Source organism: Zea mays, chromosome 8 (genome assembly GCF_902167145.1).
Source record: "Zea mays cultivar B73 chromosome 8, Zm-B73-REFERENCE-NAM-5.0, whole genome shotgun sequence".
NCBI classification, from domain to species: Eukaryota; Viridiplantae; Streptophyta; class Magnoliopsida; order Poales; family Poaceae; genus Zea; species Zea mays.
In genome coordinates, this window is record NC_050103.1 from 69,877,583 (window position 1) to 69,903,921 (window position 26,339).

The 26,339-nt window shown below is 44.8% G+C and overlaps 2 pseudogenes across 1 annotated transcript; both read right to left on the reverse strand.

The window, feature by feature from the left end:
- Positions 1–451: 451 nt before the first annotated feature.
- LOC118473203 (uncharacterized) lies at positions 452–21,067 on the reverse strand (annotated as a pseudogene).
- A 1,356-nt stretch (positions 21,068–22,423) lies between these two features.
- LOC100277396 (uncharacterized) lies at positions 22,424–25,694 on the reverse strand (annotated as a pseudogene). Its single transcript, NR_159933.1, has 6 exons — positions 25,495–25,694; positions 25,189–25,401; positions 23,871–23,963; positions 23,670–23,776; positions 23,418–23,579; positions 22,424–22,862 (listed from the first exon to the last, which is right to left on the reverse strand). The product of NR_159933.1 is annotated as an uncharacterized protein (transcript).
- Positions 25,695–26,339: the final 645 nt, after the last annotated feature.

Below are 26,339 nucleotides of genomic sequence, written 5' to 3' on the forward strand. Positions count from 1 at the left end.
TAATGAATCGGGGTGGAGCGTAAAAAACTAAACCCTAACACTCCGGGTCCTATTTTATAGACGTCCAGATGTGGTCCGGCTCGACCGGATTGCACCGTCCGACCTAGGCTTCCTCTAGTTATTGGAAGCTCAGGGCTCCTAATATATAAACTATAAATATATATACTAGGTGTATGCCCGTGCATTGCTACGGAGTCAACATGTACTGGTAAGATGCAATGAGACGTAGAAGCACTATGATAAAATACATTTATATGCAAAACAATTATTGTTATTCTATACTTTTGTTAGTTACATACCTAAAAAATATAGTACAATGGCTGTCCGTTGCAATGACACACAAATTCTATAAAATGGTAATGTACAATAACTGCACAAAAACGAATAGCATACATTATTATAGATATAAATTTTTCACATCCTAGTTTTATATCAGACTCTCATCTTATTATTATTTTGTTAGACGAGAAACAGACATGTTAAGAAAACTTGGTCCAAAACCTCTATAAAAGCCCCTCCTGCCATCTTTATCAAGCAACAGCCCTGTAGTTTTCATGACTGAAGGTCTACCCTTACCATAGTTGTCCATAACCTGAAATCACATGAAAATAATAAAACACCCGGTGATGGAATTCTCACAATTACCATGCATGATAATAGTTCCTTCTATGGTCGTAGTTAGCTACTTAGTTGTACTAACTTTAAGTTCGGGTACATAGCCTATGTAACAAAGGTGATATGATAAACAACCAACTTCTGCAAAGATCAAGAAAGCATAGATGTAATGCTCCAAGATGGATCACCTTTTTCAAAGACCGGAAAAGGAAAAAAACAAAGTATATTGGTGCAAAGAACATAATAAAGGTGCGCTAAGATACGCATAATCGCACAGTATGTTCTAGGATCAATGCACTTCAATAGTCATGTTAACGCATCAATGCACTTCAATAGTCATGTTAACGATGGGGGAAGTCATGGAATGAGAAACATACCTTTATCAACAGGTTTAATACAAGTGGACCAACAAATTGAGAAGCATCATTGCCAATCTACAATGTTGAGAGAGAGAGAAAGATGATGAGCTACTGAGAATATCACAAAGTGTTTATAATGGGAAAATATTAAAACTGTAATTAAAAGGCACATCATCTAAATAGAATGTTCCATACTTCTAGCACCTCGAGTAGGTAGTATATATAGGAGATGTGCATCAGTACAAATCAGGGACCTTTCTTTCGCTCATCCGTGGATTGCTTGCTACAGGGTAAGGTGTGCGTAAAGAAACAAAAAACCGGTTTTGACAGACAGACATATACATACAATTGAGGTGAATTTGAATAATAAAGAAGACAAGAAAAAAATGATGATGGACATCTTTTTTGTGCACAAAGCAACAAATAAGCATATATGCAGTAGCACTAAAACCAAAGATAAACTAATAAACGAGTGAGATTTCATTTGAACCGGGGTAGAGCTTATCCAGTTAACCAGTTACCATATTACAAGACAACTATTAAAAACATAAGCAACTCCACTACTTAATGGTACCTAAAGAAGATATACCCCTAATTTAGAACCATTCTTATACTCAGACATTAGCATTTTATATAACTCGAGCAGTCATACAAGAAGATGATGAGCTATCTTAGCAATCCATTTTTTATACCCAAGCCCAAATTGCTAGCCTCTTATAACATAAAAATAAATAGAACAGTGTTGTATTTTTTAACATATTTACATGGAAAAAATATGTAATGCCTTAAATCATGGGCAAAATGTTGTTAATAAACAAAAAACAAACATGTGCCAAAGTATATGTAACACCAGAAATGCCAAAAAGCTCTGCTCTCTTTAAAGCATGTCTGCCAAATGATTTACAACAAGTAGGCTACTAATAAATTAAGTTACATGACATTGCGATATAGATACCTCTGAATAAATCCATTGCATATGCTCTGCATCATCACCATCAAAAGGTTTTCCAGGATGAACCTAAAAAAGTGAATATAACAGTTAGTAGTGTTGGGTCAATGTCTAGAGAGAAATAATGTGCAAAAAATAGTACCTCGTCCCATTTGATCAAGTGAGCATACTCAATGTAGTGAGCTGCAGTTCTTGGTGTCTTAGCGAGAGTACATAAGGGGAACTCAATTATTTAGAGACAGAATACCTAACAAAAAATGGTATGGAAAAAGCATACCTAAGAAATCACAAGCCACATAATTTATATTCCCATACCAATTGAATCCAGACCAAGGACAATTATGTGGAACTGACTGTAAAACTCTATCTCTTTATCTCCAATCCTGCAAAAATGAGGAACAATGTTCACCCCATTAACCCACTCCATAACCCTCTTCGCTGCTACTTCAGCCTTGGACTTCCCAATATATTAAACTTTGTACAACAGACAGCCAGCTATAGTTGAGACAATAAAGATGACAAGCAAATTTATATAAAAACAATATATATCTTACAAAGGCACAAAATAGTTGCAGGTGCAATGAAGTGAGGCTTCAGCTTGTGTGCTCACCATAAAAGACAATACAAATTTAGAGCTCTGTCCTGATGTTTTATTGGAAACTGAACCCATAACCCTAAACAGGGTTGGGAGTAGTATTAATAGACTTAGTATATGGGCCAGGCCCATTACAGAGAGGGTATGACGGTAATTACAAGGGGAACACCCCAAACCCTAGACGGTAGTCTAATACACCCCCCCCCCCCCCCCCCCCCCCCCGCAGTCACAACTCTATCCTGTACAGATGTTGAGACTGGATCGAAAGTCTAAGAATACACTCGACGGTAGTCCCTTGGTGAAGATGTCAGCGAACTGCAGCATGGTGGGGACGCTGAGAACCCGAACGTCACCGGCAGCGACACGCTCGCGGACGAAGTGCAGGTCGATCTCGACGTGTTTCGTGCGCTGATGCTGCACGGGGTTGGTGGAGAGGTAGACCGCATTGACGTTGTCGCAGTAGACGAGAGTGGCGCGCTGAAGGGGATTGTGGAGCTTGTGGAGGAGCTGGCGTAGCCAGGAGGCCTCTGCCACACCGTTGGCCACGGCACGGTACTCGGCCTCAGCGCTGGAGCGAGAGACGACGGGCTGCCTCTTGGCGGCCCAAGAGACGAGGTTGGCGCCTAGGAACACGGCGTAGCCGGAGGTGGACCGGCGCGTGTCGGGACAGCCAGCCCAGTCAGCGTCGGTGTAGACCACGAGCTCCGACGTCGGGGATGGGTGGAGTAGGAGGCCGTAGTCGAGGGAGCCGTGGAGGTAGCGCAGAATCCGCTTGAGTGCAGTGAAATGGGGCTCCCGCGGAGTGTGCATATGCAGGCACACCTGCTGGACGGTGTAGGCGATGTCGGGCCTGGAGAACGTGAGGTACTGGAGCGCGCCGGTGAGGCTTCGGTATGACGTCGCGTCGGCGACCTAGGGCCCGTCGTCCTCAGAGAGCTTCGCCTGAGTGTCGACAGGCGTGGAGCAGGGCTTGCAGTCAGACATGCCAACCCGCTCCAGGATGTCGATGGCGTACTGGCGCTGGTGGAGGAAGAGACCCTGAGGCCGACGTTCGGCGGTGATGCCGAGGAAGTGGTGTAGGGGCCCCAGGTCCTTCATCGCGAACTCCCGCTGAAGGGCGACGATCGTGCGGTGTAGAAGGTCGGCGGTGGATGCCGTGAGCACAATGTCGTCGACGTAGAGCAGGAGGTAGACGGTGTCGTCGCCGCGCCGGTAGATGAACAAGGACGTGTCCGACTTGGCCTCGACGAAGCCGATGGAGGCCAGGTAGGAGGCGAAGCGACTGTACCAAGCCCGTGACACCTGCTTGAGGCCGTACAGGGACCGATTCAGCCGGCAAACCCGATCTGGGCGGTCGGCGTCGACGAAGCCGGTGGGCTGGCTGCAGTAGATAGTCTCCGTCAGAGTGCCATGGAGGAAGGCATTCTTGACATCGAGCTGATGGATCGCCCAGTCGCGGGAGAGGGCGAGGGAGAGGACGACACGAACAGTGGCGAACTTGACGACAGGGCTGTGTTAGAAATATGCCCTAGAGATAATCATAGAGATGAGCATATTTCTTTGTATCCATGATATATATATTGCTTAATTGAATATCCATGAATGGCACCTTGTATTGATTAGCAATTATGTGAATTGTTTGTGAGATTCTTTACTTATATGGTTATTCTAAATGATGTCCCTAGTCAGAGTCGATGATAGCACATGTATTAGTTGATGACTATATTTCACAAGTCATGAACATGGAGATGTTAAACTAATAATGTGGGCGCATGTATGACATGAGGCTGGACCGACCCAACGTGAGATATTGTAATATAGTTCTCTTTTTGCAACATGAATACTGTATCCTTAGACCTGAGATTGTCGCATGTTTTCAAGATGTGAATTGACTTACTTAGGGACTATCAAACGCTATTCCGTAACTGGGTAGTTATAAAGGTAGTTTTGGGTTTGTCAGGAAGCATGCTGTGAGGCATGGTCGGTCAAGATGGAATTTGTCCCTCTCTTTGTGAGAGAGATATCTCTGGGCCCCTCGAGTGATTGGATCAAGAAATGCATGGCCGTGCTAGGGTTAAGAGTTAACCATTGAAAGGATTCCAATTCATAGTATCGAGAAAGAGAGGTCAGCTTAGAGCCAGACCAAATATCGTGAGGCAAAGGGAACAACATGTACATAATGTTGCAATGGTTCGTCTGATATGATCTTTACGTGCGCATAGGAGTTGACATGTCTTGCTAGAGACCGCTGTCAATTATTGGGCCAAGTAATAGTAATCAGGCTATGTCTATTTGTACGTGAACCTATAGGGTCACACACTTAAGGGGAAGGAAGCCTAACTCGGATTAGATCCGAGATTAGACTGGGCTTTAGGGTTACTGATGGTCCTCAGTGTCAGAAGCCCACCATAACGCCTATATAATGAGGGGCGGGGGCGTGGTTAGGCTTAACCTAATTCGCCACCAGCAAACGAATAGTCGCTCGCCGCTCGCCCTCGCCAAGCCGCCATCGCGAACCTAGCAGTTCGGTACGCGGCGCTTCCTCCCTGTACGTGTGGATACCTCGGAGGTGCTGCAACTGGAGCACTAGGACGAACCGTGCGAGGACGTGAAGGACGCCGACGACTGCACGGCACTGCTCGACGCGTTCGTCTACATCGAGACGTCTTCCGCTGACTCTGCGCGTCTAGTGGTAATTCCATGACCTATAACCGCAGTAGTTCTGGGTATTATGGGGTGGAAAATTTTGTTTTGCGCTAGTGTAGCCTCCCCGTAATCCTACAGTGGTATCGGAGCAGGTTCTGCGTAGTTTTAGGTCTGGATCTAGGTTCATGAGATGGATCTACTTGATGCACGGTTTGATTAGATCAATTGGTTATAAAGGGTTGAAATAGATTACATCGGATATGACTGAAGAGATTAGTTCGTCCTTCTCTGTTATGTGCGCGACTTGCCCCTACCGGCTGGAATCACCATCGGGGCTAACTGCGCACACAACCAGCAGATTGACGTAACAGATCGACGTCATGAGTGTAATCTTCTTCGGGTCGAAAGTCTCAGATTTGGGTTGATTTGATCAACCGCATGAGATTTTCAGGGGAATTTCCATACATACGATGCATGGACCGCCGTGGCTATCTGCTGTAGTGGCGAACATATAGAAACATGTTTGTCTAACCTGTTTTTGCAGGACATCTTGTGATCGGTATGGCTATTGTGTGTATATGATGCATATTAATGAATTATTCATGACCTGCGTGTCGTGACCAGGGCAATACGGCTGGAGCCACATGTATTGTCCAAATTTAATGTAATGACCTGCGTGTCAACATGTGATGATCCAAAGCGTATATGTAATTTGTTTACCAGTATATGTTAGATAGGTCTTGAAGGACTCATCACCTGAAGGATGGCATACCTATATCATGGAGATGGAGATCATTGTGATGGACAGATTATTGGAGATGAGGATCACCATGTGACAGCAAGCCATACCGAATCACAATTGTTGTGTGAATGTCATTCTTAATGTTCTACTTGTTCATATTGCATATATGTCCTTGCGTGCGATGATAAAAGTAGGACGATCCCTCATAAATGTTTAAGCTTAAATGCCTCTCCAAACCTTGCACTATCATAAGTCTTGTACAATTGGTGGTGGGTCTATGAAATTAGGGTGCCACCAGTTTTCCTTGACTAGATAGGTTTGTATCGGATACGAACTGCAGATAGGGTTGGTTAACTTAAACAAAGTCAGCTTAATGGTTAAGGACTTTGGGGTATAAGGTTGGGAGCCGAGACATAGAGATGTCACCCAACAACAGGAGTCATATATATGATATGATTAGCAAGGAGTTGCTTACCGATCTACCTTGTCTTCTAGCGGTGATGCTAAAGCTCACTAGTAGACTTGTTAGTTGTGGGTTCTGAATCACTAAGTATCAATCGAGGGATATTGATTTTATGGGAGTAGACTATTAAATGTTTAATATGATTTACTCAGTCATGGATATTTTTATCTTAGTATTTTGCATTATTTTGTTGTAGATAAATGGCACCTAGCACACCAACATTTACTTTGCGATCAATTCTTGAAAAGGATAAGTTAAATGGAACAAACTATACGGATTGGATCCGTAACCTGAGAATTGTTCTCAGGGCTGAAAAAAAGGAAGACGTTCTAGATACCCCACTGCCAGAGGATCCTGGTGAAAATGCAACTGCTGCAGCTAAAACCGCTTACAAGAAAGCAATGGATGCTAATCTTGAAGTGAGTTGCCTAATGCTTGCTTGCATGGAGCCTGAGCTACAGATGCAGTTTGAGACAAACCATGAGGTGCACGATATGATCGTGGCGCTCAAGGATATGTTCCAGACTCAGGCTAGGACTGAAAGGTTCAATGTATCCAAAGCCTTTCTGGAATGCAAGCTAGCAGAAGGCGCAGCGGTTGGGCCACACGTAATCAAAATGGTTGGTTACAGTCAGAGGTTGGAGAAGCTAGGCTTCCCAATAAGCCAAGAGTTGGCCACTGACTTCATTTTGGCATCTCTTCCGCCCAGCTATGGAAACTTCATTATGAACTACCATATGCATGGGGCGGAGAGGGGCCTCAATGAACTATGTGGCATGCTGAAAACAGCAGAAGGGGACATAAAGAAAAGCGCTAGCAGCAGCGGCCATGTGATGGCGGTCCAAAATAAACCCAACTTTAAGAAGAAGGGTAAATCTCAAAAGAAGAAGGGCAAGGCAAAGGATACAGTATCCAAGCCAAATCAAAAGCCCAAGGCTGGACCAGCTGCAGATGCAGAGTGCTTTTATTGTAAAGAACTTGGTCACTGGAAAAGGAATTGCAAGCAGTACTTGGCCTCTATTAAGGATCGCGGCGGTAAGGGTACGGCCGCAGCAGGTACACTTGCTATTCACATTACAGAAATTTTTCTTGCTGATTCTTATATTAACTATTAGGTATTTGATACCGGATCGGTTGCCCATATTTGCAATTCGATGCAGGGAATGATAAGAAGTAGAAGCGTGAAAAGAGGAGAAGTTGATTTCCGGGTAGGCAATAATGCAAGAGTTGTTGCGTTGACCGTCGGGACGATGCAACTCCACCTCCTATCAAGATTTATTTTGGAGTTAAATAATTGTTATCTAGTTCCTAGTATGAGTCGAAACATTATGTCTCCTTCATGTTTGATGAAGGATGGTTATTCATTTGCGAGTGAAAACAATGGTTGTGTGATCTCTAAGAATGGCATGTTTGTGGCTTTTGCATCCATTATGAATGGGTTATTCATTTTAAATCTTGATGATGCACCTATCTGTAATATTAGTGCTAAAAGGCCTCGGCCTAATGATTTAAGTCCTACCTACATGTGGCACTGTCGTTTGGGTCATATAAGTGAGAATCGCATGAAGAAGCTTCATTCTGATGGGCTTTTAACTTTGTTTGATTTTGAATCATACGAGACATGTGAAGCTTGCTTACTTGGTAAGATGACCAAGGCGCCCTTCACGGGTTTACCGGAGAGGACATTAGATTTATTGGAACTCATACATACTGATGTGTGCGGGCCAATGAGTACGACAGCTAGGGGAGGATTCCAATACTTCATAACCTTCACTGATGATTTTAGTAGATATGGGTATGTCTACTTAATGAAACACAAGTCTGAATCCTTAGAAAAGTTCAAAGAGTTTCAGAATGAAGTAGAAAATCAGCGTGGCAAGAAAATTAAAGCACTGTGATCGGATCGTGGAGGTGAATATTTGAGTCATGAGTTTAGCAATCATCTAAAGAGTTGTGGAATTGTTCCACAGCTTACGCCACCTGGAACGCCTCAGAGGAATGGCGTGTCTGAGCGACGTAATCGGACTTTATTGGATATGGTTCGATCAATGATGAGCCAGTCGGACCTACCTTTGTCGTTTTGGGGATACGCTCTAGAAACAGCAGCTTTCACACTAAATAGGGTACCGTCTAAGTCCGTAGTTAAGACACCATATGAGATGTGGACTGGGAAGACTCCCAGTTTGTCTTTTCTGAAGATTTGGGGTTGTGAGGTTTATGTCAAGCGACTTCAGTCGGATAAACTCACTCCAAAATCGGACAAGTGCATGTTCGTGGGATATCCAAAGGAAACTTTAGGATATTACTTTTACCACCGGTTAGAGGGCAAAGTGTTTGTCGCCCGGAACGGTGTGTTCTTAGAGAAAGAGTTTCTCAAAAGAGAGAAAAGTAAACAAAAGGTGTATCTTGAAGAAGTTCAGGATGAGCCAGTGGGACAAGATTCAACAAGGGATGCTAATGTAGCAGAACAAGTTGAGACGTCTATGGCAAGAGAATCACCACCACAACCACGAAGGTCAGCAAGGCTTCACGAGGCACGAGGAGAAGTGCTACTGTTGGGCAATAGGGAAGTGTTGTTGTTAGACAACGACGAACCTGCAACATATGCAGAAGCGATGATGGACCCAGATTCCGAGAAATGGCAAGTCGCCATGAGATCCGAGATAGATTCCATGGGAGAAAATCAAGTTTGGAACTTGGTTGACCCGCCTGATGGTGTTAGACCCATAGAATGCAAATGGATCTATAAGAAGAAGAAAGACATGGATGGAAATGTTCACATCTATAAGGCTCGACTTGTTGCAAAGGGTTTTTGACAAGTTCAAGGAGTTGACTATGACGAGACATTCTCGCCAGTAGCGATGCTTAAATCTATTCGGATCATTCTAGCTATTGCCGCATATTTCGACTATGAGATTTGGCAGATGGATGTCAAAACAACTTTCCTTAATGGAAACCTAGATGAGGACGTGTATATGATACAGCCCGAGGGTTTTGTCGATCCGATCAATGCTGGAAAGATATGCAAACTTCAGAAATCCATTTATGGGTTGAAGCAAGCATCTCGGAGTTGGAACATTCATTTTGATGAAGTGGTCAAAGGGTTTGGTTTTCATCAGAATGAAGAAGAAGCTTGTGTTTACAAGAAGGAAAGTGGGAGCGCTGTTGTATTTCTGATCTTGTATGTGGATGACATATTATTGATTGGGAATGACATTCCTATGCTGGAGTCTGTCAAGGCTTCACTGAAAAAGAGTTTTTCTATGAAGGACTTAGGGGAAGCAGCATATATTTTGGGCATAAGGATCTATAGAGATAGGTCGAAGAGGCTTATAGGATTAAGTCAAGATACGTACATTGACAAGGTTTTGAAACGGTTCAACATGGAACAGTCCAAGAAAGGGTTCATACCTATGTCACATGGTAAACACCTTAGCCAGATGCAATGTCCTGCGACGGCTAATGAGCGGGAGCGCATGAGTAAGGTACCATACGCCTCAGCAATTGGATCAATCATGTATGCCATGATAAGTACACGCCCAGATGTTTCATACGCTATAAGTGCTACGAGTAGGTACCAGGCTGATCCAGGTGAGGATCACTAGACAGCGGTAAAAGACATTCTTAAGTACTTAAGAAGGACTAAAGATATGTTCCTGGTATATGAGGGTAAGGAGGAGCTCGTTGTAACTGGTTACACCGATGCTAGCTTCCAAACTGACCCAGACGAGTTAAAATCGCAATCAGGTTTTGTGTTCACAATAAATGGTGGTGTTGTTAGTTGGAAGAGTTCCAAACAGGAGACTGTGACTGATTCTACAACAGAAGCCGAGTACATTGCAGCTTCTGAATCTGCGAAGGAAGGTGTTTGGAAAAGGAAGTTCCTCATCGAGCTTGGTGTGTTTCCTAATGCTTCTAGTCCATTGAACCTCTACTGTGACAACAATGGGGCTATTGCGCAAGCTAAGGAGCCAAGGAACCACCAGAAAAACAAACACGTACTGCGGAAGCTTCACCTCATACGGGAATTCATTAGGCGGGGTGAGATAAAGATATGCAAAAATACATATGGATTTGAATGTTGCTGATCCTTTGACAAAACCTCTTCCACAACCTAAGCATGAGGCACACATGAGATCTATGGGTATTAGATATCTTCTAGATTAACTCTAGTGCAAGTGGGAGACTGTTAGAAATATGCCCTAGAGATAATCATAGAGATGAGCATATTTCTTTGTATCCATGATATATATATTGCTTAATTGAATATCCATGAAAGGCACCTTGTATTGATTAGCAATTATGTGAATTGTTTGTGAGATTCTTTACTTATATGGTTATTCTAAATGATGTCCCTAGTCAGAGTCGATGACTAGCACATGTATTAGTTGATGACTATATTTCACAAGTCATGAACATGGAGATGTTAAACTAATAATGTGGGCGCATGTATGACATGAGGCTGGACCGACCCAACGTGAGATATTGTAATATAGTTCTCTTTTTGCAACATGAATACTGTATCCTTAGACCTGAGATTGTCGCATGTTTTCAAGATGTGAATTGACTTACTTAGGGACTATCAAACGCTATTCCGTAACTAGGTAGTTATAAAGGTAGTTTTGGGTTTGTCAGGAAGCATGCTGTGAGGCATGGTCGGTCAAGATGGAATTTGTCCCTCTCTTTGTGAGAGAGATATCTCTGGGCCCCTCAAGTGATTGGATCAAGAAATGCATGGCCGTGCTAGGGTTAAGAGTTAACCATTGAAAGGATTCCAATTCACAGTATCGAGAAAGAGAGGTCAGCTTCGAGCCAGACCAAATATCGTGAGACAAAGGGAACAGCTTGTACGTAATGTTGCAATGGTTCGTCTGATATGATCTTTACGTGCGCATAGGAGTTGACATGTCTTGCTAGAGGCCGCTGTCAATTATTGGGCCAAGTAATAGTACTCGGGCTATGTCTATTTGTACGTGAACCTATAGGGTCACACACTTAAGGGGAAGGAAGCCTAACTCGGATTAGATCCGAGATTAGACTAGGCTTTAGGGTTACTTATGGGCCTCGGTGTCAGAAGCCCACCATAACGCTTATATAATGAGGGGCGGGGGCGCGGTTAGGCTTAACCTAATTCGCCACCAGCAAACGAGTAGTCGCTCGCCTCTCGCCCTCGCCAAGCCGCCGTCGTGAACCTAGCAGTTCGGTACGCGGCGCTTCCTCCCTGTACGTGTGGATACCTCGGAGGTGCTGCATCTGGAGCACTAGGACGAACCGTGCGAGGATGTGAAGGACGCTGACGACTGCACGGCACTGCTCGACGCGTTTGTCTACATCGAGACGTCTTCCGCTGACTCTGCGCGTCTAGTGGTAATTCCATGACCTATAACCACAGTAGTTCTTGGTATTATGGGGTGGAAAATTTTGTTTTGCGCTAGTGTAGCCTCCCCGTAATCCTACAGGCTGAAGGTCTCGTCGTAGTCCACCCCGAGGCGCTGGGTGAAGCCCCCAAGGACCCAACGGGCCTTGTAGCGGTCGAGGGAGCCGTCCGAGGTCAGCTTGTGGCGAAATAGCCACTTGCCGGTGACCACGTTGGTGCCTGGTGGCCGCGGCACCAGGTCCCAGGTGTGGTTGGCCAAGAGGGCCGCGTACTCCTCCTCCATAGCACGACGCCAATGTGGGTCGGCGAGGGCAGTGCGAATGGAGGAGGGCACCGGGGAAGCGTCGGGTGGAGTGCCAGATGTAGCAGCTGCCAGGATTAGACGGTCGACGGGGCGGAGAACGCCAGCAGCGTGTCGAGTCACCATCGGGTGGACGTGCCCGGGGTCGCGGTGGATGGCGATCGGGTGGTAGACGGACGACTCGGAGCGAACCATCGGAACGTCGATAGCGGCTGGTGGGGCCGGCTCGCGGCGGTGATAGACGACGGCGGGGTCGGTGAACCGGGCCGCGCTCGTCGACGGACCTGAGTCGGGGGGCACAGAGGTAGTGGCGTGGCCGCGGCGATGGTAGACGAGTGCGGGGTTGGCAAAGCGAGCCGGGGTCGACGGGGCCGCGCGTGGCGCAGGCGGGATCGACGGGGCCGCGCGTGGCGCAGGCAGGATCGACGGGGCCACGCGTGGTGCAGGCGGGGTCGACGGGGCCACGCGTGGCGCAAGCGTGGTCAACGGGGCCGCGCGTGGCACGGAAGAGGTCGTAGTGGCCGCACGAGGAGCAGGGAACGGCATGAGACGGGGAGCCGGAGGTGGGGGAGGAATCGGATCGGACTTGAGGAGGGAGTCAAGATCGGTGGGTGGGGTGGAGCCAGCAAGGGGAAACACATCTTCGTTGAAGATTACATGGCGAGAGATGATGATGCGGTGGGAGGTGAGGTCCAGACACCGGTACCCCTTGTGGTCAGGGGAGTAGCCAAGGAATAGACAACGGGTGGAGCGAGGAGAAAGCTTATGTGGAGCAGTAGCATAAGTGTTAGGGTAGTAGGCATAGCCGAACACGCGAAGGTGGTCATAGGAAGGGGTTGTGCCGTATAGGGCGAAGTGAGGGGTAGGGTGGCGCACCGCCTTCGAGGGAAGACGGTTGAGGAGGTGGGTGGCAGTTTGCAGGGCCTCTGCCCAGTAGCTGGCAGGGAGAGACACCTGGAAGAGGAGGCAGCGGAGCATATTGGTGGCGGTGCGGATCATGCGTTCGGCTCGGCCGTTCTGTGCAGAGGTGTAGGGGCACGAGAGACGCAACTGGACGCCGTGAGTGAGGAAGAAAGAGCGAGAGGCGTTGTTATCGAACTCGCGACCATTGTCACACTGCAGAGCACGGACCGGGCGACGAAACTGAGTGGATACCCAGGTGAAGAAGTGTGTGAGGGTGGTGAATGTGTCCGACTTCAACCGAAGCGGGAAGGTCCAGAGAAAATGGGAAAAATCATCCAAAATTACCAAATAGTATTTATAACCAGAAAGACTGAGTACAGGGGAGGTCCAAAGATCACAGTGAACCAGGTCAAAAGCCTGCTCAGCCCGAGAAGAAGAAGTAGTAAATGGTAGACGAGTATGTCGGCCTAACTGACAAGCATGACAGAGACCCTCAAAATGTCCCCTACTACATGAAGGATCTAGACTACTGGTAATCTTGGTCATGACGTCAGGTCCAGGATGGCCGAGACGACGATGCCATGTGGTGGAGGTGGTGGAGACCAGGACAGGAGGTGGTGACACGCCGAAGGTGGAGGGCTGGAGCGTGTAGAGCGGCCCCGAGCTGTCACAGCGGGCGAGAAGGGTCCTGGTGGCCAGATCCTTCACAGAAAAACCAGAGGGGTCAAACTCAATAGAACATGAGTTGTCAGTGGTGAATCGACGAACAGAAAGAAGATTGTGAGTGATGTGGGGAGCTACGAGAACATTGTTGAGGTAAAACGACCCAGGGAGAACCGAGGCACCTACTGAGGTGACTGGTAGAGTGGATCCGTTTCCAACGATGATCGAGGATGGGTGAGAGGGGAGGGGGAGATGCGAGCGAGAGAGCGTGCCTGTCGTGGGAGTGGTGTCGTACGAGGCACCGGAGTCGATCACCCAGTCGGAGGGGGGTGGGGTCATCGCCATGGTGCTGAAGGCAGCAGCGAGGGAGGCGTTGTCCTATCCGCCAGCCGGTGGGGACCAAGGCGTCGAGGTGTGGGTCCCCGGGGGCAGGAGCGCGGGTGGAGCCTGGGGCATGACGGACACACCGTAAGGAGGCGTCGGGGGCATGCCGTAGTGAGGTGCAGTCAGGAGGGCCGGCACCGAGGGACAGGAGGCACTCGGTGCCTGGCCCGGCCACATGGCGATGGTCCCGGTCCAGGGGTTGTAGAAGGACGGCCACGCAAGGCCGCCACCCCGGCCGGAGGGACCACCACGAGAGGATCCGCCACCCCCACGGCCGCCCTTGCGGGAGCGACGACCTCCGTCGGGTGTGGAAGTCGGATGAGGGGCCACCGGGACGGAGGGTGGAGGGCGTGTAGGAGCCCCGGTCGACGGAGGACGGTTAGCCTGGCCCCCTGAAGGCGGCTGACCGCTGGTAGGAGCGCTGTAGAGAGCCGAGGCAGGAGTGGGCGCCTCATGTGCCATGGTGAGCTCCTCGAGGAGAAGCTCGTTCCTCGCGGCATGGAAGGTGGGGAAGGGACCGCTCCTCTTGATGAGAGCCTTCAGGTGGCCGTAGCAGGGCCTGAGGCCACGCAGGAGGTTCAGCACCAAGGTACGATCGGCAACTGGCTCACCGAGATCGCGGAGAGAGTCAGCGAGGCCCTTCATCTGGCGGCAGTATTCTCCCACGGAGAGGTCCCCCAGAGAGAACAGGTGGAACTGGGCGTCGAGGTGGAGTGCCCGAGCATCCCGATTCCCGAGGAACTGGTCCTCGAGAGCGAGCCACGCCTAGCGCGCAGTGTCCGCCTGGTCGCGGATGATGTCATGTAGCTCAACGGTGATGGTGCCGTGGAGCCACGAGAGGACAACGCTGTCCATGAGGCACCAGGAGCGAGGCGACGGAGTGTCGTGGTCGACGAGGACGTGATCATCAAGGACGAACCGCCGCAGCGTGAGAAGGACCTGTCCTCGCCAACGGGGGTAGTGGAAAGACGCCGGATCCAACACCACGGACACGAGGGCCCGGATGTTGTGCAGGCCAGCGGCTTGAGCGTGGAGAGCAGCGATGAGGTCGGCGTCGAGGTAAGAGGCTTGGGGGTCCTCTGGGGGCTCCGCATTGGCGAGTGTCGGGCGGCCGAGGAGGCGCTGCGTGGTGGCCATCTGGGTGGTCAGAGCGGCGCCCAGGGCACGCTCACGCTCCAGGGCGAGGGAGGCAGCACGCTCGCGCTCCCGCGAGGCCGTCACAGCGGCCTGTATCGTAGCGAGGGTGCCGACGAGCGGGGAGTCGGTGGTGGGGAGTGCGGAGGGCACGACTCGGTGACTCCAGGTGGGTGAAGCGAAGGTGGGAAAGCCCGGCGGGGAGCTGCGACGCAGGGGCAGCGGGGAGGCAGCGTGGATCGGCCCAAGGCCGGCGATGTAGGGGGCCCCCCATGGGTGAGCTCGCTGCTGAGTGCAGCAGGGGCGATGGGGGGTGTGTGCTAGGGCCGGTGATGTCCCCGACGTTGAATCCGGCCGTAGTGGTGGCAGGTGCGTCCATCGAGCGTTGACGCAGCAGGGCGACAGGACAGAGAGGCAGAGGGGTTCTACAGTCGGTCGCGGACCTGCTGATGGCGCGGCGTCCTGGGCGAGGGGCGTCGGTGCAGCTGGCGGCGCGGCGAACAGGGAGGGAGGGCGCGGCGGCGTCCTGGCAGGTGGCGGCGCGGCGACGACCTGGCGCGGCCGCGGCTGCGTCCGGCTAGAGGGCGGCGTACTGGACAGAGAGGGAGGGCGCGGCGGCGTCCTGGCGTGGCGTCGGGTCACCGAGGCAGCAGGCGGCGCGGCGAGCAGGGAGGGAGGGAGGGCCGGAGAGGGGAGGCCGGTGGATGGGGGGCCGACGGCGGAAGGAAGGCCGGCGGCTGGGGGCCGGCGGCGGCTGCAGGGGGAAGAAACCCCCTTGCGGCTGTAGCTGTGTGTGGAGAAGACCTAAACCTAAGCTGATACCATATTGGAAACTGAACCCATAACCCTAAACAGGGTTGGGAGTAGTATTAATAGACTTAGTATATGGGCCATGCCCATTACAGAGAGGGTATGACGGTAATTACAGGGGGAACACCCCAAACCCTAGACGGTAGTCTAACATTTTTGATTGTTTCGTTCCGCTTTCCAACCATTAGTAGCACACTTTTGCAGAAACAAAAAGCTCATAAGCAACAAGAAATGTTTGTGCTCAGACAAAAGATTACAACAACATGCGCACCACTATCGAAGACCACCAGAGCGGTAGAGTTGTCTGCCCGGACCTCCTTGATAGGCCCGAATCGGCTGAAGACCGTGGCCAGGTAACGCACGGAAGGCACGGCGTGTGTGCTGCTGAAGTTGAGCATGAGCCCGACCCCGGCTTCGTGGTCACCACTGCCGTCCTTGCGCGCCGGAGGAAGCTGCTCGTGTGCTGCCGCTACCGTGCACCTCACCATGTGTGGTGCTGGCAGTACAGTCGGCAGAGGTGGAGGAGGAGCGCAGTTGTCGTCGTTGGCCATCGTGGCCCTGAGGACCACCGGCGAGAGCGACATGTTCTGCGCGGCGTGGCTCATGAGCTTCCCAATCCTCGTGGGCGTGGGCGTCTGCTGGGCCGGTGTGCGCAGCGGGAGATCCTCCAGCTCTAGCGCTTCGTAGTCACCGGTGCCACAAATAAAATTCACTCTCTAGCCTTCTGAAATTCAATGAAACTGGAACCACAATGTTTACTTATTGTGTTAAATGCCTTATCACATTCACATATTGTAGAAAGAGACATAAGCAGCATACCCGCGCAAAACCAGGTTGTCTAATGGGTTCATCTACAGGATCAAAATTCAATATATCTTTTTCTACCTCTCCATTTAGCCATTTGATCTACTCCTCGGCTTCTGCAACGATGAACCGTTATTAGTGCATGCTTAATGCTGATCAATGGATCAATGGAAATGCTAAGAGTGGCCTTCAAGCTGATCCAAGGTCATGAAGAATGTGGTTGGATCTGAAATATTCTATAACTTAGATTGATCGACAACAGGCACTGGTTTGTTGCAAAGAAAACGATATCAAGAAAAGTTAGTTTAACGACATTCAAGCTCACACTACTCCTGGAGATCCATAGGAAGGTTTTTGCCTAGCAAACAGTTTGCCTTCTAGTATCCTTCATAGCAATTCGAGCCCGTTTGCAGTCCAGCGCTGGCCTTCTTCCCTGTTGCTCTTTGCTGCCATTTGTAGAGGGGCTATCTTTCACTCCATCATCATGGTAGAGAACCTGAATGTCCTTGTGCTCATTGTAAGAGGGTGTGAGGCCATGCAACAGTCAGCACAAGAATAAGTGGTTAGCTAGAATTATTTTTATTGGTACATCCAACAATTGTTTTAGTTGGGGGCTATTTGAGCGTCAAAAGGGCGTATATGAAGATTGCCAACAACAACTAGGTATCTATAATATTGAATTATTTTATGATAAATCTGAGATATTGATATTGTCCTTATGTTATAAATCTAAATACTTTGGTATAGAAATTATCACTCAAGATCCAATATAACCCAAAACATAGCATAGACTGGAAAATATCAGACACCCAAATCCAATTAATTTGGAGGCCTAATCAGAGCTAAAGCCAAGAAAAATGCACAAAGATGAGTGCGGTGAGAGCTTATGTGGGGCTATAGATGCGTAGCTTTTATTACATACTACCGATAGATTATATCTAAATTCGTATCAAACCATATAGATGTTAAGCATTCAGTTTTCTGAGGACCTGAATTTAAAAGAGTTAGATTTAGTTCTCATAATTGAAGTGCAACCTTTCAATTGTGTTTTGAAAATAAATAAATCGTGGGAAACATTTGTATGAGCATATATGCCAGGGTAATGATTATGACAAGGGAATGGATATGGCAAGGTCATGTAATTACCTATGACTGGGAAAGACCAGAGAATGTAGCTAGTGATGCTCTTGATTGGGGAGACACATATACGATAAAAGATTTATCAGTGTTTATGCTTTGTCCCTTGGTGATAGCTAAGATCACACTCAGAATCTAGTTACACTCAATGGGACAAACTTGAATTGAAAAATAAATAATTTGTTCGAAAATAACATGACCTGATGTGTCGAGTGGTATACTGCGCATGTGCATTCCCAATCCAGTAAGACCCAATGTGGACAAGTTGGTGTACCATCAGTTCATACACTTTGTGTCATTGAAAAAATACTGAGGCATGCAATCAGAACATGCTAGTTTACATTTTGTTTTTCCAGCACTGGGAGCTACCGAACATGACGGATGTAGCAAAAAATGGATGCTACCTTGTACTGAAAAATGCAGGGAGTTGTATGTTGATGGGGTGGGGATCCTGTTGACTTCAGAACTCCTTTGCTTGTAGGGGAGACAAAAGTCCTGCTCTTAAGTCTCCTGTCTGTGGACAACATTGATCTGTCTTGCATGTGTGCTGGTTGAGGCAATGATATTGTAGTTTTATCATGATCTTCAATAATGATTTTGCTCTCTACAACAGAAATGAGTATGATTATAATTGATATAGTAATTTTTTTTGAAACAGACAGCATATATTGTTGCTTACTAAATCTTTGAACTCCATCACACAAATCAATGCCAGTCAGAGCACTGCAAAGCTTCTCCTGAGACGTCGGTGACATAATCTAAAAGAAAAGAGGGGGAAAAGATGTCAGTATGACTATCATGCTAATGCATATGAATGGAACATTGTTGAAGGGATGGCTCAGACCTTTCTCTTGGACAATAATACTTTTGGAGTGTTTTCTTCAATTGGTTCTTCATCCACAAAAAAATTGGCTTTTTAATTCGCCCATCAGTTTCCAAAAAGGTAGCAGAAGAATTTTGAGCTCCAACAGATATTTTTTGTGATTCTTCAGCATTAGAAATCTCTGGCATGGCACTGCTAAGGTTGAATTTATCACTACACGACTGGTATAACTGATGTTGAGGCACTAATTCTTCTTCTGATCCTTCATCATCATTAATAGGCCTACAGATGTCATAGTCTGTTGTAGAATTTAACTTATCCTTCAATGGCCAGTCTAGATTATTAGGAGGTAAAATTTTATCAACTGAAGCCCTTTTGTCTTCAAAACAATTGTCAGTGAAGTCAATAAGTGAGCTCTGAGTCACAGCAGTTTCTGGGAGTCCAACAGAAGATTCGTTTTTAGAGGCTGTCCTTTGTGCATGATTATTCAAAACATCGTATACTATACTTTCTAGCCTTCCATCTTGTGCAACAAAATTGGCAGGATGAGCCAAGTCAATAGTCTTATCAAAGGTGAATATACCAGTTTCTGTATGTCTAATTTCCATATCTAGTAACATATGCTTTGGCCTTACACCACAGCAGACTATTGAATCCAACTGGCCTTCAGCCTGCATCTGCACAACCCCCTCAAGTGAAGTGCAATTCATTTGTGTGCTTCCACATAAATCAGATTGAGTATCTGCGCATGATTCATCAACAGAAGACAACTCTTCCAAAAGCTTCATAGGCTCATTCCGATGAACAAATAAATTCTAGTGTTCATCGCTATTCACAAGATCATGGCAGGACTGATTGAAAGAACAAGCCATAAACCCATTTGCAGTAGAGGACTTACACACATCTGAGTCAGTTAGATTTTCAGATGTTTTCTGATGATTGCTCGTTTCATCAGTGAGACCTAACGAAGAAACCTCAGTTGCTTTTGCAGCTGTAATGTCATCAAAATTGTTGATACTGCAGGTTTGTTCGCAGGGATGATCAGAAACATCGGCTAATTGAGTTGTTCGAGTCATGAAACAAGATTGAGGCACACAGTCATCACCCACCACCAGCTTTTGTTGCAGCTTAAAGGATGAATGCTCAGGATTCTTTATGGAACAGATAGAAGTTCCAAATTCAGAATAATTTGTATCTTTAGCTTTTATTTCACAAAGTACATCAGGTTTTGCACAGCTCGCTAGAGCTCCAGCTGTATTGTTCACTTCAACACAACAAATTTGCTCACCAACTATTTCAGTACAATATGAAAGTGCAGTACAGAAAAAAACATTTAGTCACATAATTGAAAAATGGTATGTTTATTTCAAAAAAAGAACCTGAGAAACAAGAAAAAAAATCTACACATTCATCTAACACATCTAGAAGATAATAGACAGTGATATAAGAACTAGACTTCATATGAACAGGCTAGTCACTCACCAATAACAATTTTAGACTGCTCCAGTTCTGCAAATTTCCTTCCAAGCTTCTCTAATACTGGGTCTTGCATTGTTGCTTTGATCAGGGAAGAACTAAGAATCTTGTCTCTCTGTGATGTTGTATCTTCCTCTTTCGTAGCACATGGACAAAATCTTAGTGCATTCATCTTTACATTATCCTTAGCAAGAGATGTTTTTGGACTCTTTTGTTTCAATGCAATAAGAGGCTTATCAAGATCAATGTCATCTTCTGTTTTAGCCTGATTCTTAATGCCACATCCTTCCGATGTGATTTTTGAAGTCTTCCAATTCTTTGCTTTACACTGAGTCCTGAGATCCTTGAGAAATACATCATCATAATCTTGTTCACTATCCTTGTCACTGACAGAACCAACACTTAGTTCCGAATCAATGATTTCAGTTTTGATCCTCTTAGGATCCCTGTCATAATCTTCATCATAAACTGCGTGAATATTCTTGAACCTTGTATATTTATAATGTAATTTGCACAATGTATACACAACATTTCGAGTTAATCTACTAACTTATAGCTAAACATAAGGAAGATTAGTATGCCTCCCACCCACCCTTAACCCAAAAAGAACAAGATGTCGTGGAGAAAAAAATCAAGCCAACTGAGATATAGACAATGTACAACAAATATGGATAATTACCTTTTTCCACTTTGCGGTCAGCTTACAGTCTGCATAACCCGGGTCCAAGAACTCATAAAGCTCCTGCGATATCTCCTTCCTTTTGTAGTAAAGACCATATATGAAGTGGCTCCTTTGATGAGAAATACGGAAAATAGGCCAGAGAGCTTCACACTTTCTCTTCCCATCATGTGGATCATTTGCAGTTGCATGAGGGTATGGCGTCATTACAATCCTGTGCTAGGAAATAACGACTTACATCGCCTTATAAATGAGTGAGCTCATGTGGCGAGTGCAAGCTAGTTCATAGGATTCATTGCTTGATGGTGGAGCTACAGGTAGCCTTGGCCATGCCAGGGTCTAGACATTATATTTGCCTCCAAAAGTGGGTGTTTGGCATGGCTCAAGTCGAACTCACTTGAAAAATTTCTTGAAGTGATCAACACATTCTTTGCAAGGATATAGTCTTGAGATTATATGCATCTGAGCATGCGACCAGCGGTAATGTTATTTTTGCATGCATATCAAGCAACAAAATGTTATGAAGTAAATAAGGTAGAAACTTTCAGGGGGGAATGTTTCCATTTGTCTTGTGAACGTGCTAATGTCTAATTACTCTGGTGATCCAGTCCCTCCTAAAAAATGTTTTCAGCTTACCATTCCTGACAGATTTAGTGGTAGTCTGGTTATACATAGCTTATGATTTTGTTTATAAATTTACCATTAGAAGCATGCTAAACCATGTGCACCTCACACTAACCCGCCTAACATGGGAATTAGATCATAAAGGAATATTCTCTGGAATTGAAACCTATTCTCTGTACTCATAAAGGAGGATTGTATAAGTGTACTCAGATCATGAAACCTATTCTCTGTAATTGTCAGGATGTAGCTACCATCATTTTCACATTTAAAGATGTGATTATCTAGTACTAAACCATGAGAGTAAATTTCAGTTGCAGCAAGTATTCAAACCTCTTCACAACAACATTTTGGTTTCCAAGTCCTAGGTACACTACAACACACCTTACCTTCTATGACATTCACCTTGTGTCATTGATAAGTGAATATATGTCATATATTGAAATTTATGACGCTTGTGTGACGTTTTTTGGTTCGTCATGTATGTGACGTGGCTAAACATGTTCTATGACGATTTGAAGTTTTTTTGTCATTAAAATTGTGACAATTCTACTTCGTCATAGATTTTATGACATTTGCATATTGTCATTACGCCAAACAAGAACGTCACTAATAATCAGCTAGAGGCTTGCCATGTGGACCAAATTTTGTCATAAAATCATGCGTACTGGTGATGTGGAGCTGATGTGGCAAATGCTTATGACGTTTATCAATATGACATGTCGCTTTTCAATGACAAACTTCGTTGTCATAATTTATAAAATGGCTCGTCCTAGTGCTAGGCCAAAATTGTGGCCTCATTAAATCTAATTTGTAATTTTCTATGAATACAATTTTATATTAGCAAAATTTGTAGCCTATTTTTTGAACAATCACATTCAAATGTACAGATGTTCGCATGTATTATTTCACAAAATTTACATATCAAAAGACCAAAATTATAGCAAACACAATTTCTAATTCATAGGTCACAATACGTCTTATAAGAAGCAACAATGTTCAACACAACTTGGAGCTACCAGTAACAAAAATCAACAAACTTGGACCTACTTAGTTGTACATGTAAACAACTAGCAACCAACTATTGATAAAACTAGACATAGTTCAACTAAAAACCAAATTTCAGAACAGAAACATCCTACAATAGTTCACTATTGGGGGCTTAGTAAATTTATGACCCTGGATTGTGTTGACCCTGGTTGAAGCTCAATAGTTGGCGAAGGGGACCATGCATTTCTTGTGATGTCTTCTTTAAACCCTCTATTTCCTCAGAATGTTTTACCCTTGAAGTTTCTGATTCCATCTTCAAATTATCCAACTCTTGTCGAAGTTCTCCTTTTTCTTGCTTCTCATTCTCAAGCTCAACCTGAAGATCGTGGACCTATAAATAAACATAACTTATTACTTCATATCTAGACATGCACATATAGAGAAATAATAACAAGAACATAATTAATAAATAATATATAAATATGTAATCAGACACCAAAGCATCAAGTGGTCTACATATATGGGCAATCATGTTGGTTCTAAACAATTTGCTAGTTGTGCTGCTAGTCAAGAATGGAATATGATCTGCTAGTTGTGCAAAAAAGGGGCTATCAAAATAGTTTTAAATTTTCTAGATACTGTCTGCATTCATTGTAGCTACTTTCAGCTGCTCTTGTTGTATGTACAATTGTACAGTAATGCTATAGTAACTTATGAGAGTAGATCGCAGCAACCTACAACCATTTATTCTTCACCTAATACCCTTATCATTGTCCATTTATAGTACTTACTACAACATAATAAGTTGTGGCATCAGCCGCAGCCACTAATTCTCGCAGTCAAACAAGATGTTCTCTATGTCAAACCCTTTAGAAAAAGTACATGTTGCATGTACAAATGATCCAAAGAAAGAAGGGAACATGACTGGTATGTGAAACACTCGTACCTGTGATGATATTGCACCTCTAGAGGTACTCTTGGAGGCTGAACAAACACCTGCAACACGAAGAAAAGTAGTTGATTTGACAACCTGAGAAACAGCTTCTTTTGCTGACTTTGGTTCCTGTCCATCTTGTACTGGTTCACTCATAATGCCTTCCATATCATCCTAGCAAAATGACAATAGTAGATGTTTCTTACATGGTATTATTCATGTATACTTTATGTAGAGAAGGAATAAAAGTAAACAATCACTTACAATTGCTTTCTGTACAGACTCGGTAAATCCATTTTTTTTTTGCCACAATGGAAGTTCTTGAATAGATTAATTGAGGTGGGCTCTACATCTTTGAATATATCTTTCTTCTAAAATAATTGCAAACAGTAACGAGCTATTATCTTGAAACAAGAACATGGTCTCAAGAATAGTGATCATGCACATTATTGTTTCATTTCTTACCACAACATGGGCCTGTGCAATGTAGCATCGAGATCCAGTGCGCTGATGTAACCGGACATTCTCTCGATTTAGTTGGTTTTTGGTACACTTTTCCTGCATATGATACATGAGTGACATGACACAAGAAAGTATCTGGATAATATAAAAGATTCAATGCAAGATAGCATGAATGCAACAAGATGAGATGTTGCGTCTTCCAGAAAACATTGATAATAAACAGTTGCATTGCTTACAGGGGAAGCTCTTAAACATTTAAGAATATTTAGATTTTAGGGCAGCATATTCCGACAAAGAACTTGAAAGATGTGCATATACTTAGGTGTAATTAGAAATCATCAACGTGATGAAAAACAATTTGAATATTTGGTCATGAGCTCATGACAACGGTGTTAGGATATGGGAAAGTATAAATTCAATTGGAAATTGGAAGTTGTGCTGCACACATACAGACTTGCTAGGATTTTAGGTTGGTCTGCAAAGTTCATTTCTAAATCTTTACTATTTTGTGCACATGCAAAGTTCAGTATATGTGCACATGCTGATGATCCGCCATTTCTGGAGAAGCTACTTGGTCTGCAAAGTTCATTTATAAATCATTACTATTTTGCAATTTGTTTGAGCAGTAGCTAAAGCTCAGAAGCTGAGCGTCTGAGGCTCTGAACACTAATGCTACAATATTTAGTATAGTGCACATTCATTTAGATTAACCAATCATGGAAACCAAAATGACAACAAAAGATCATAAAGCTTTAATAGATCAAATTCAACTAGCAACAATACTCAAGCTTGTTAAATTTTTATTGACTGAAAAGAATAAATGAACACTCAGCTACCAACCAATATTGGTACGGTGTCCACAATTAACATTAGAAGCTCAAAGGAAATACGTAACAAATTCCAGCATCACTAACTCACTATGTTCAAAAGGTTAATATTAACTATTTTGCAATTGGTTTGAGCAGTAGCTAAAGCTCAAAAGCTGAGCGTCTGAGGCTCTGAACACTAATGCTACAATATTTAGTATAAGTGCACATTCATTTAGATTAACCAATCATGAAACCAAAATGACAACAAAAGATCATAAAGCTTTAATAGATCAAATTCAGCTAGCAACAATACTCAAGCTTGTTAAATTTTTATTGACCGAAAAGAATAAATGAACACTCAGCTACCAACCAATATTGGTATGGTGTCCACAATTAACATTAGAAGCTCAAAGGAAATATGTAACAAATTCCAACATCACTAACTCACTATGTTCAAAAGGAGAATGTAGCATACCTTATATTTTAAACATATTATTATTTAATTGGCATACCTTGTGCTTTGCGTCTGACCACATCTCCACCAATGCTTTCCATTGATCATCTGTCATATGTTTAACTGGCGATGTGGTCCTTACTTGATTTGCTGGTATCCCATTGAAATATTTTTTTTTCAGCTGGTACCTCATCTGTCGTTGTCCACCCTTGAGCAAATCGGCACATGCGGCTTTGATTGCATTATTGTTGGTGTCCATGGTGAATTGGGCCTAGTAAAGAGCATAAACGTTAGAATTTAAAAAATGCAAAAAAGTAGAATGATATTTGAATGGAGTAACATTGAATGATTGAATTTCACTTACAGCAACTTTGCCGATATAGTTTGTAACAATTGACTTATCCTTCTTGTACTCTTTCCAATGCCGGAGGATCGGCATTTGCTGCCTAAGTATACTCCCGCCCTCTGATGCAAGTTTGGCAGCTTGCATAGGTGCTTCTGGCCGCATCTTTCCTTCAGCAATGTGTATGGGGATGTTAGTGCATAAACCTCTACTTATCCTATCCAGTTCTCTGCCCATACTCCTGTTCCTTTTTCCATTTGGATCTATGGTTGCCTCAAGTGCACCTAATGAAATCATATAAATCATTTAGTGTCAATCTTTAAGTTGTTGTTTGCAACACACAATCAGGTTATGTATATAATGAAGCCAGAAGAATTGTAATCATGGAATTGTAAAGATGATATTGCTAATCTAGCCAGAAGGACATTAATCAGGTTCTGAATTTATCTTCTCTATATTAGGTTAGAACAACAGATAGGAAGCGCCTAATATATGTGATTACTATCGTCTTTCCTAATCCTAATTGAAACTAGTGCATTCCGATTACTATATTTAGCTTCCACAGTTTTATTACTATATTACGATGCTAGGAAGTATTGTAGCATGGATTCGATTAGGTAGTATCTGGTTAAGAAGCTTCTCTAAAATTGCAAAGTGTGATGCTTAATGGTTTGTTAAAAATGGAAAAGTTATCTCCAGTTTTGAGCCACACTCATTATTATGTTTACCGATTACCAGAGTAATAGGACACATGATAGTATGTATTCCCTCCAGTGCAGTAAAGGTAGTCGTTTAGGACATGATTGTGCATACCAAGGAGTGATTAATTATCATAGACCACATGCTGTATGAAGAGTTCATTTTGC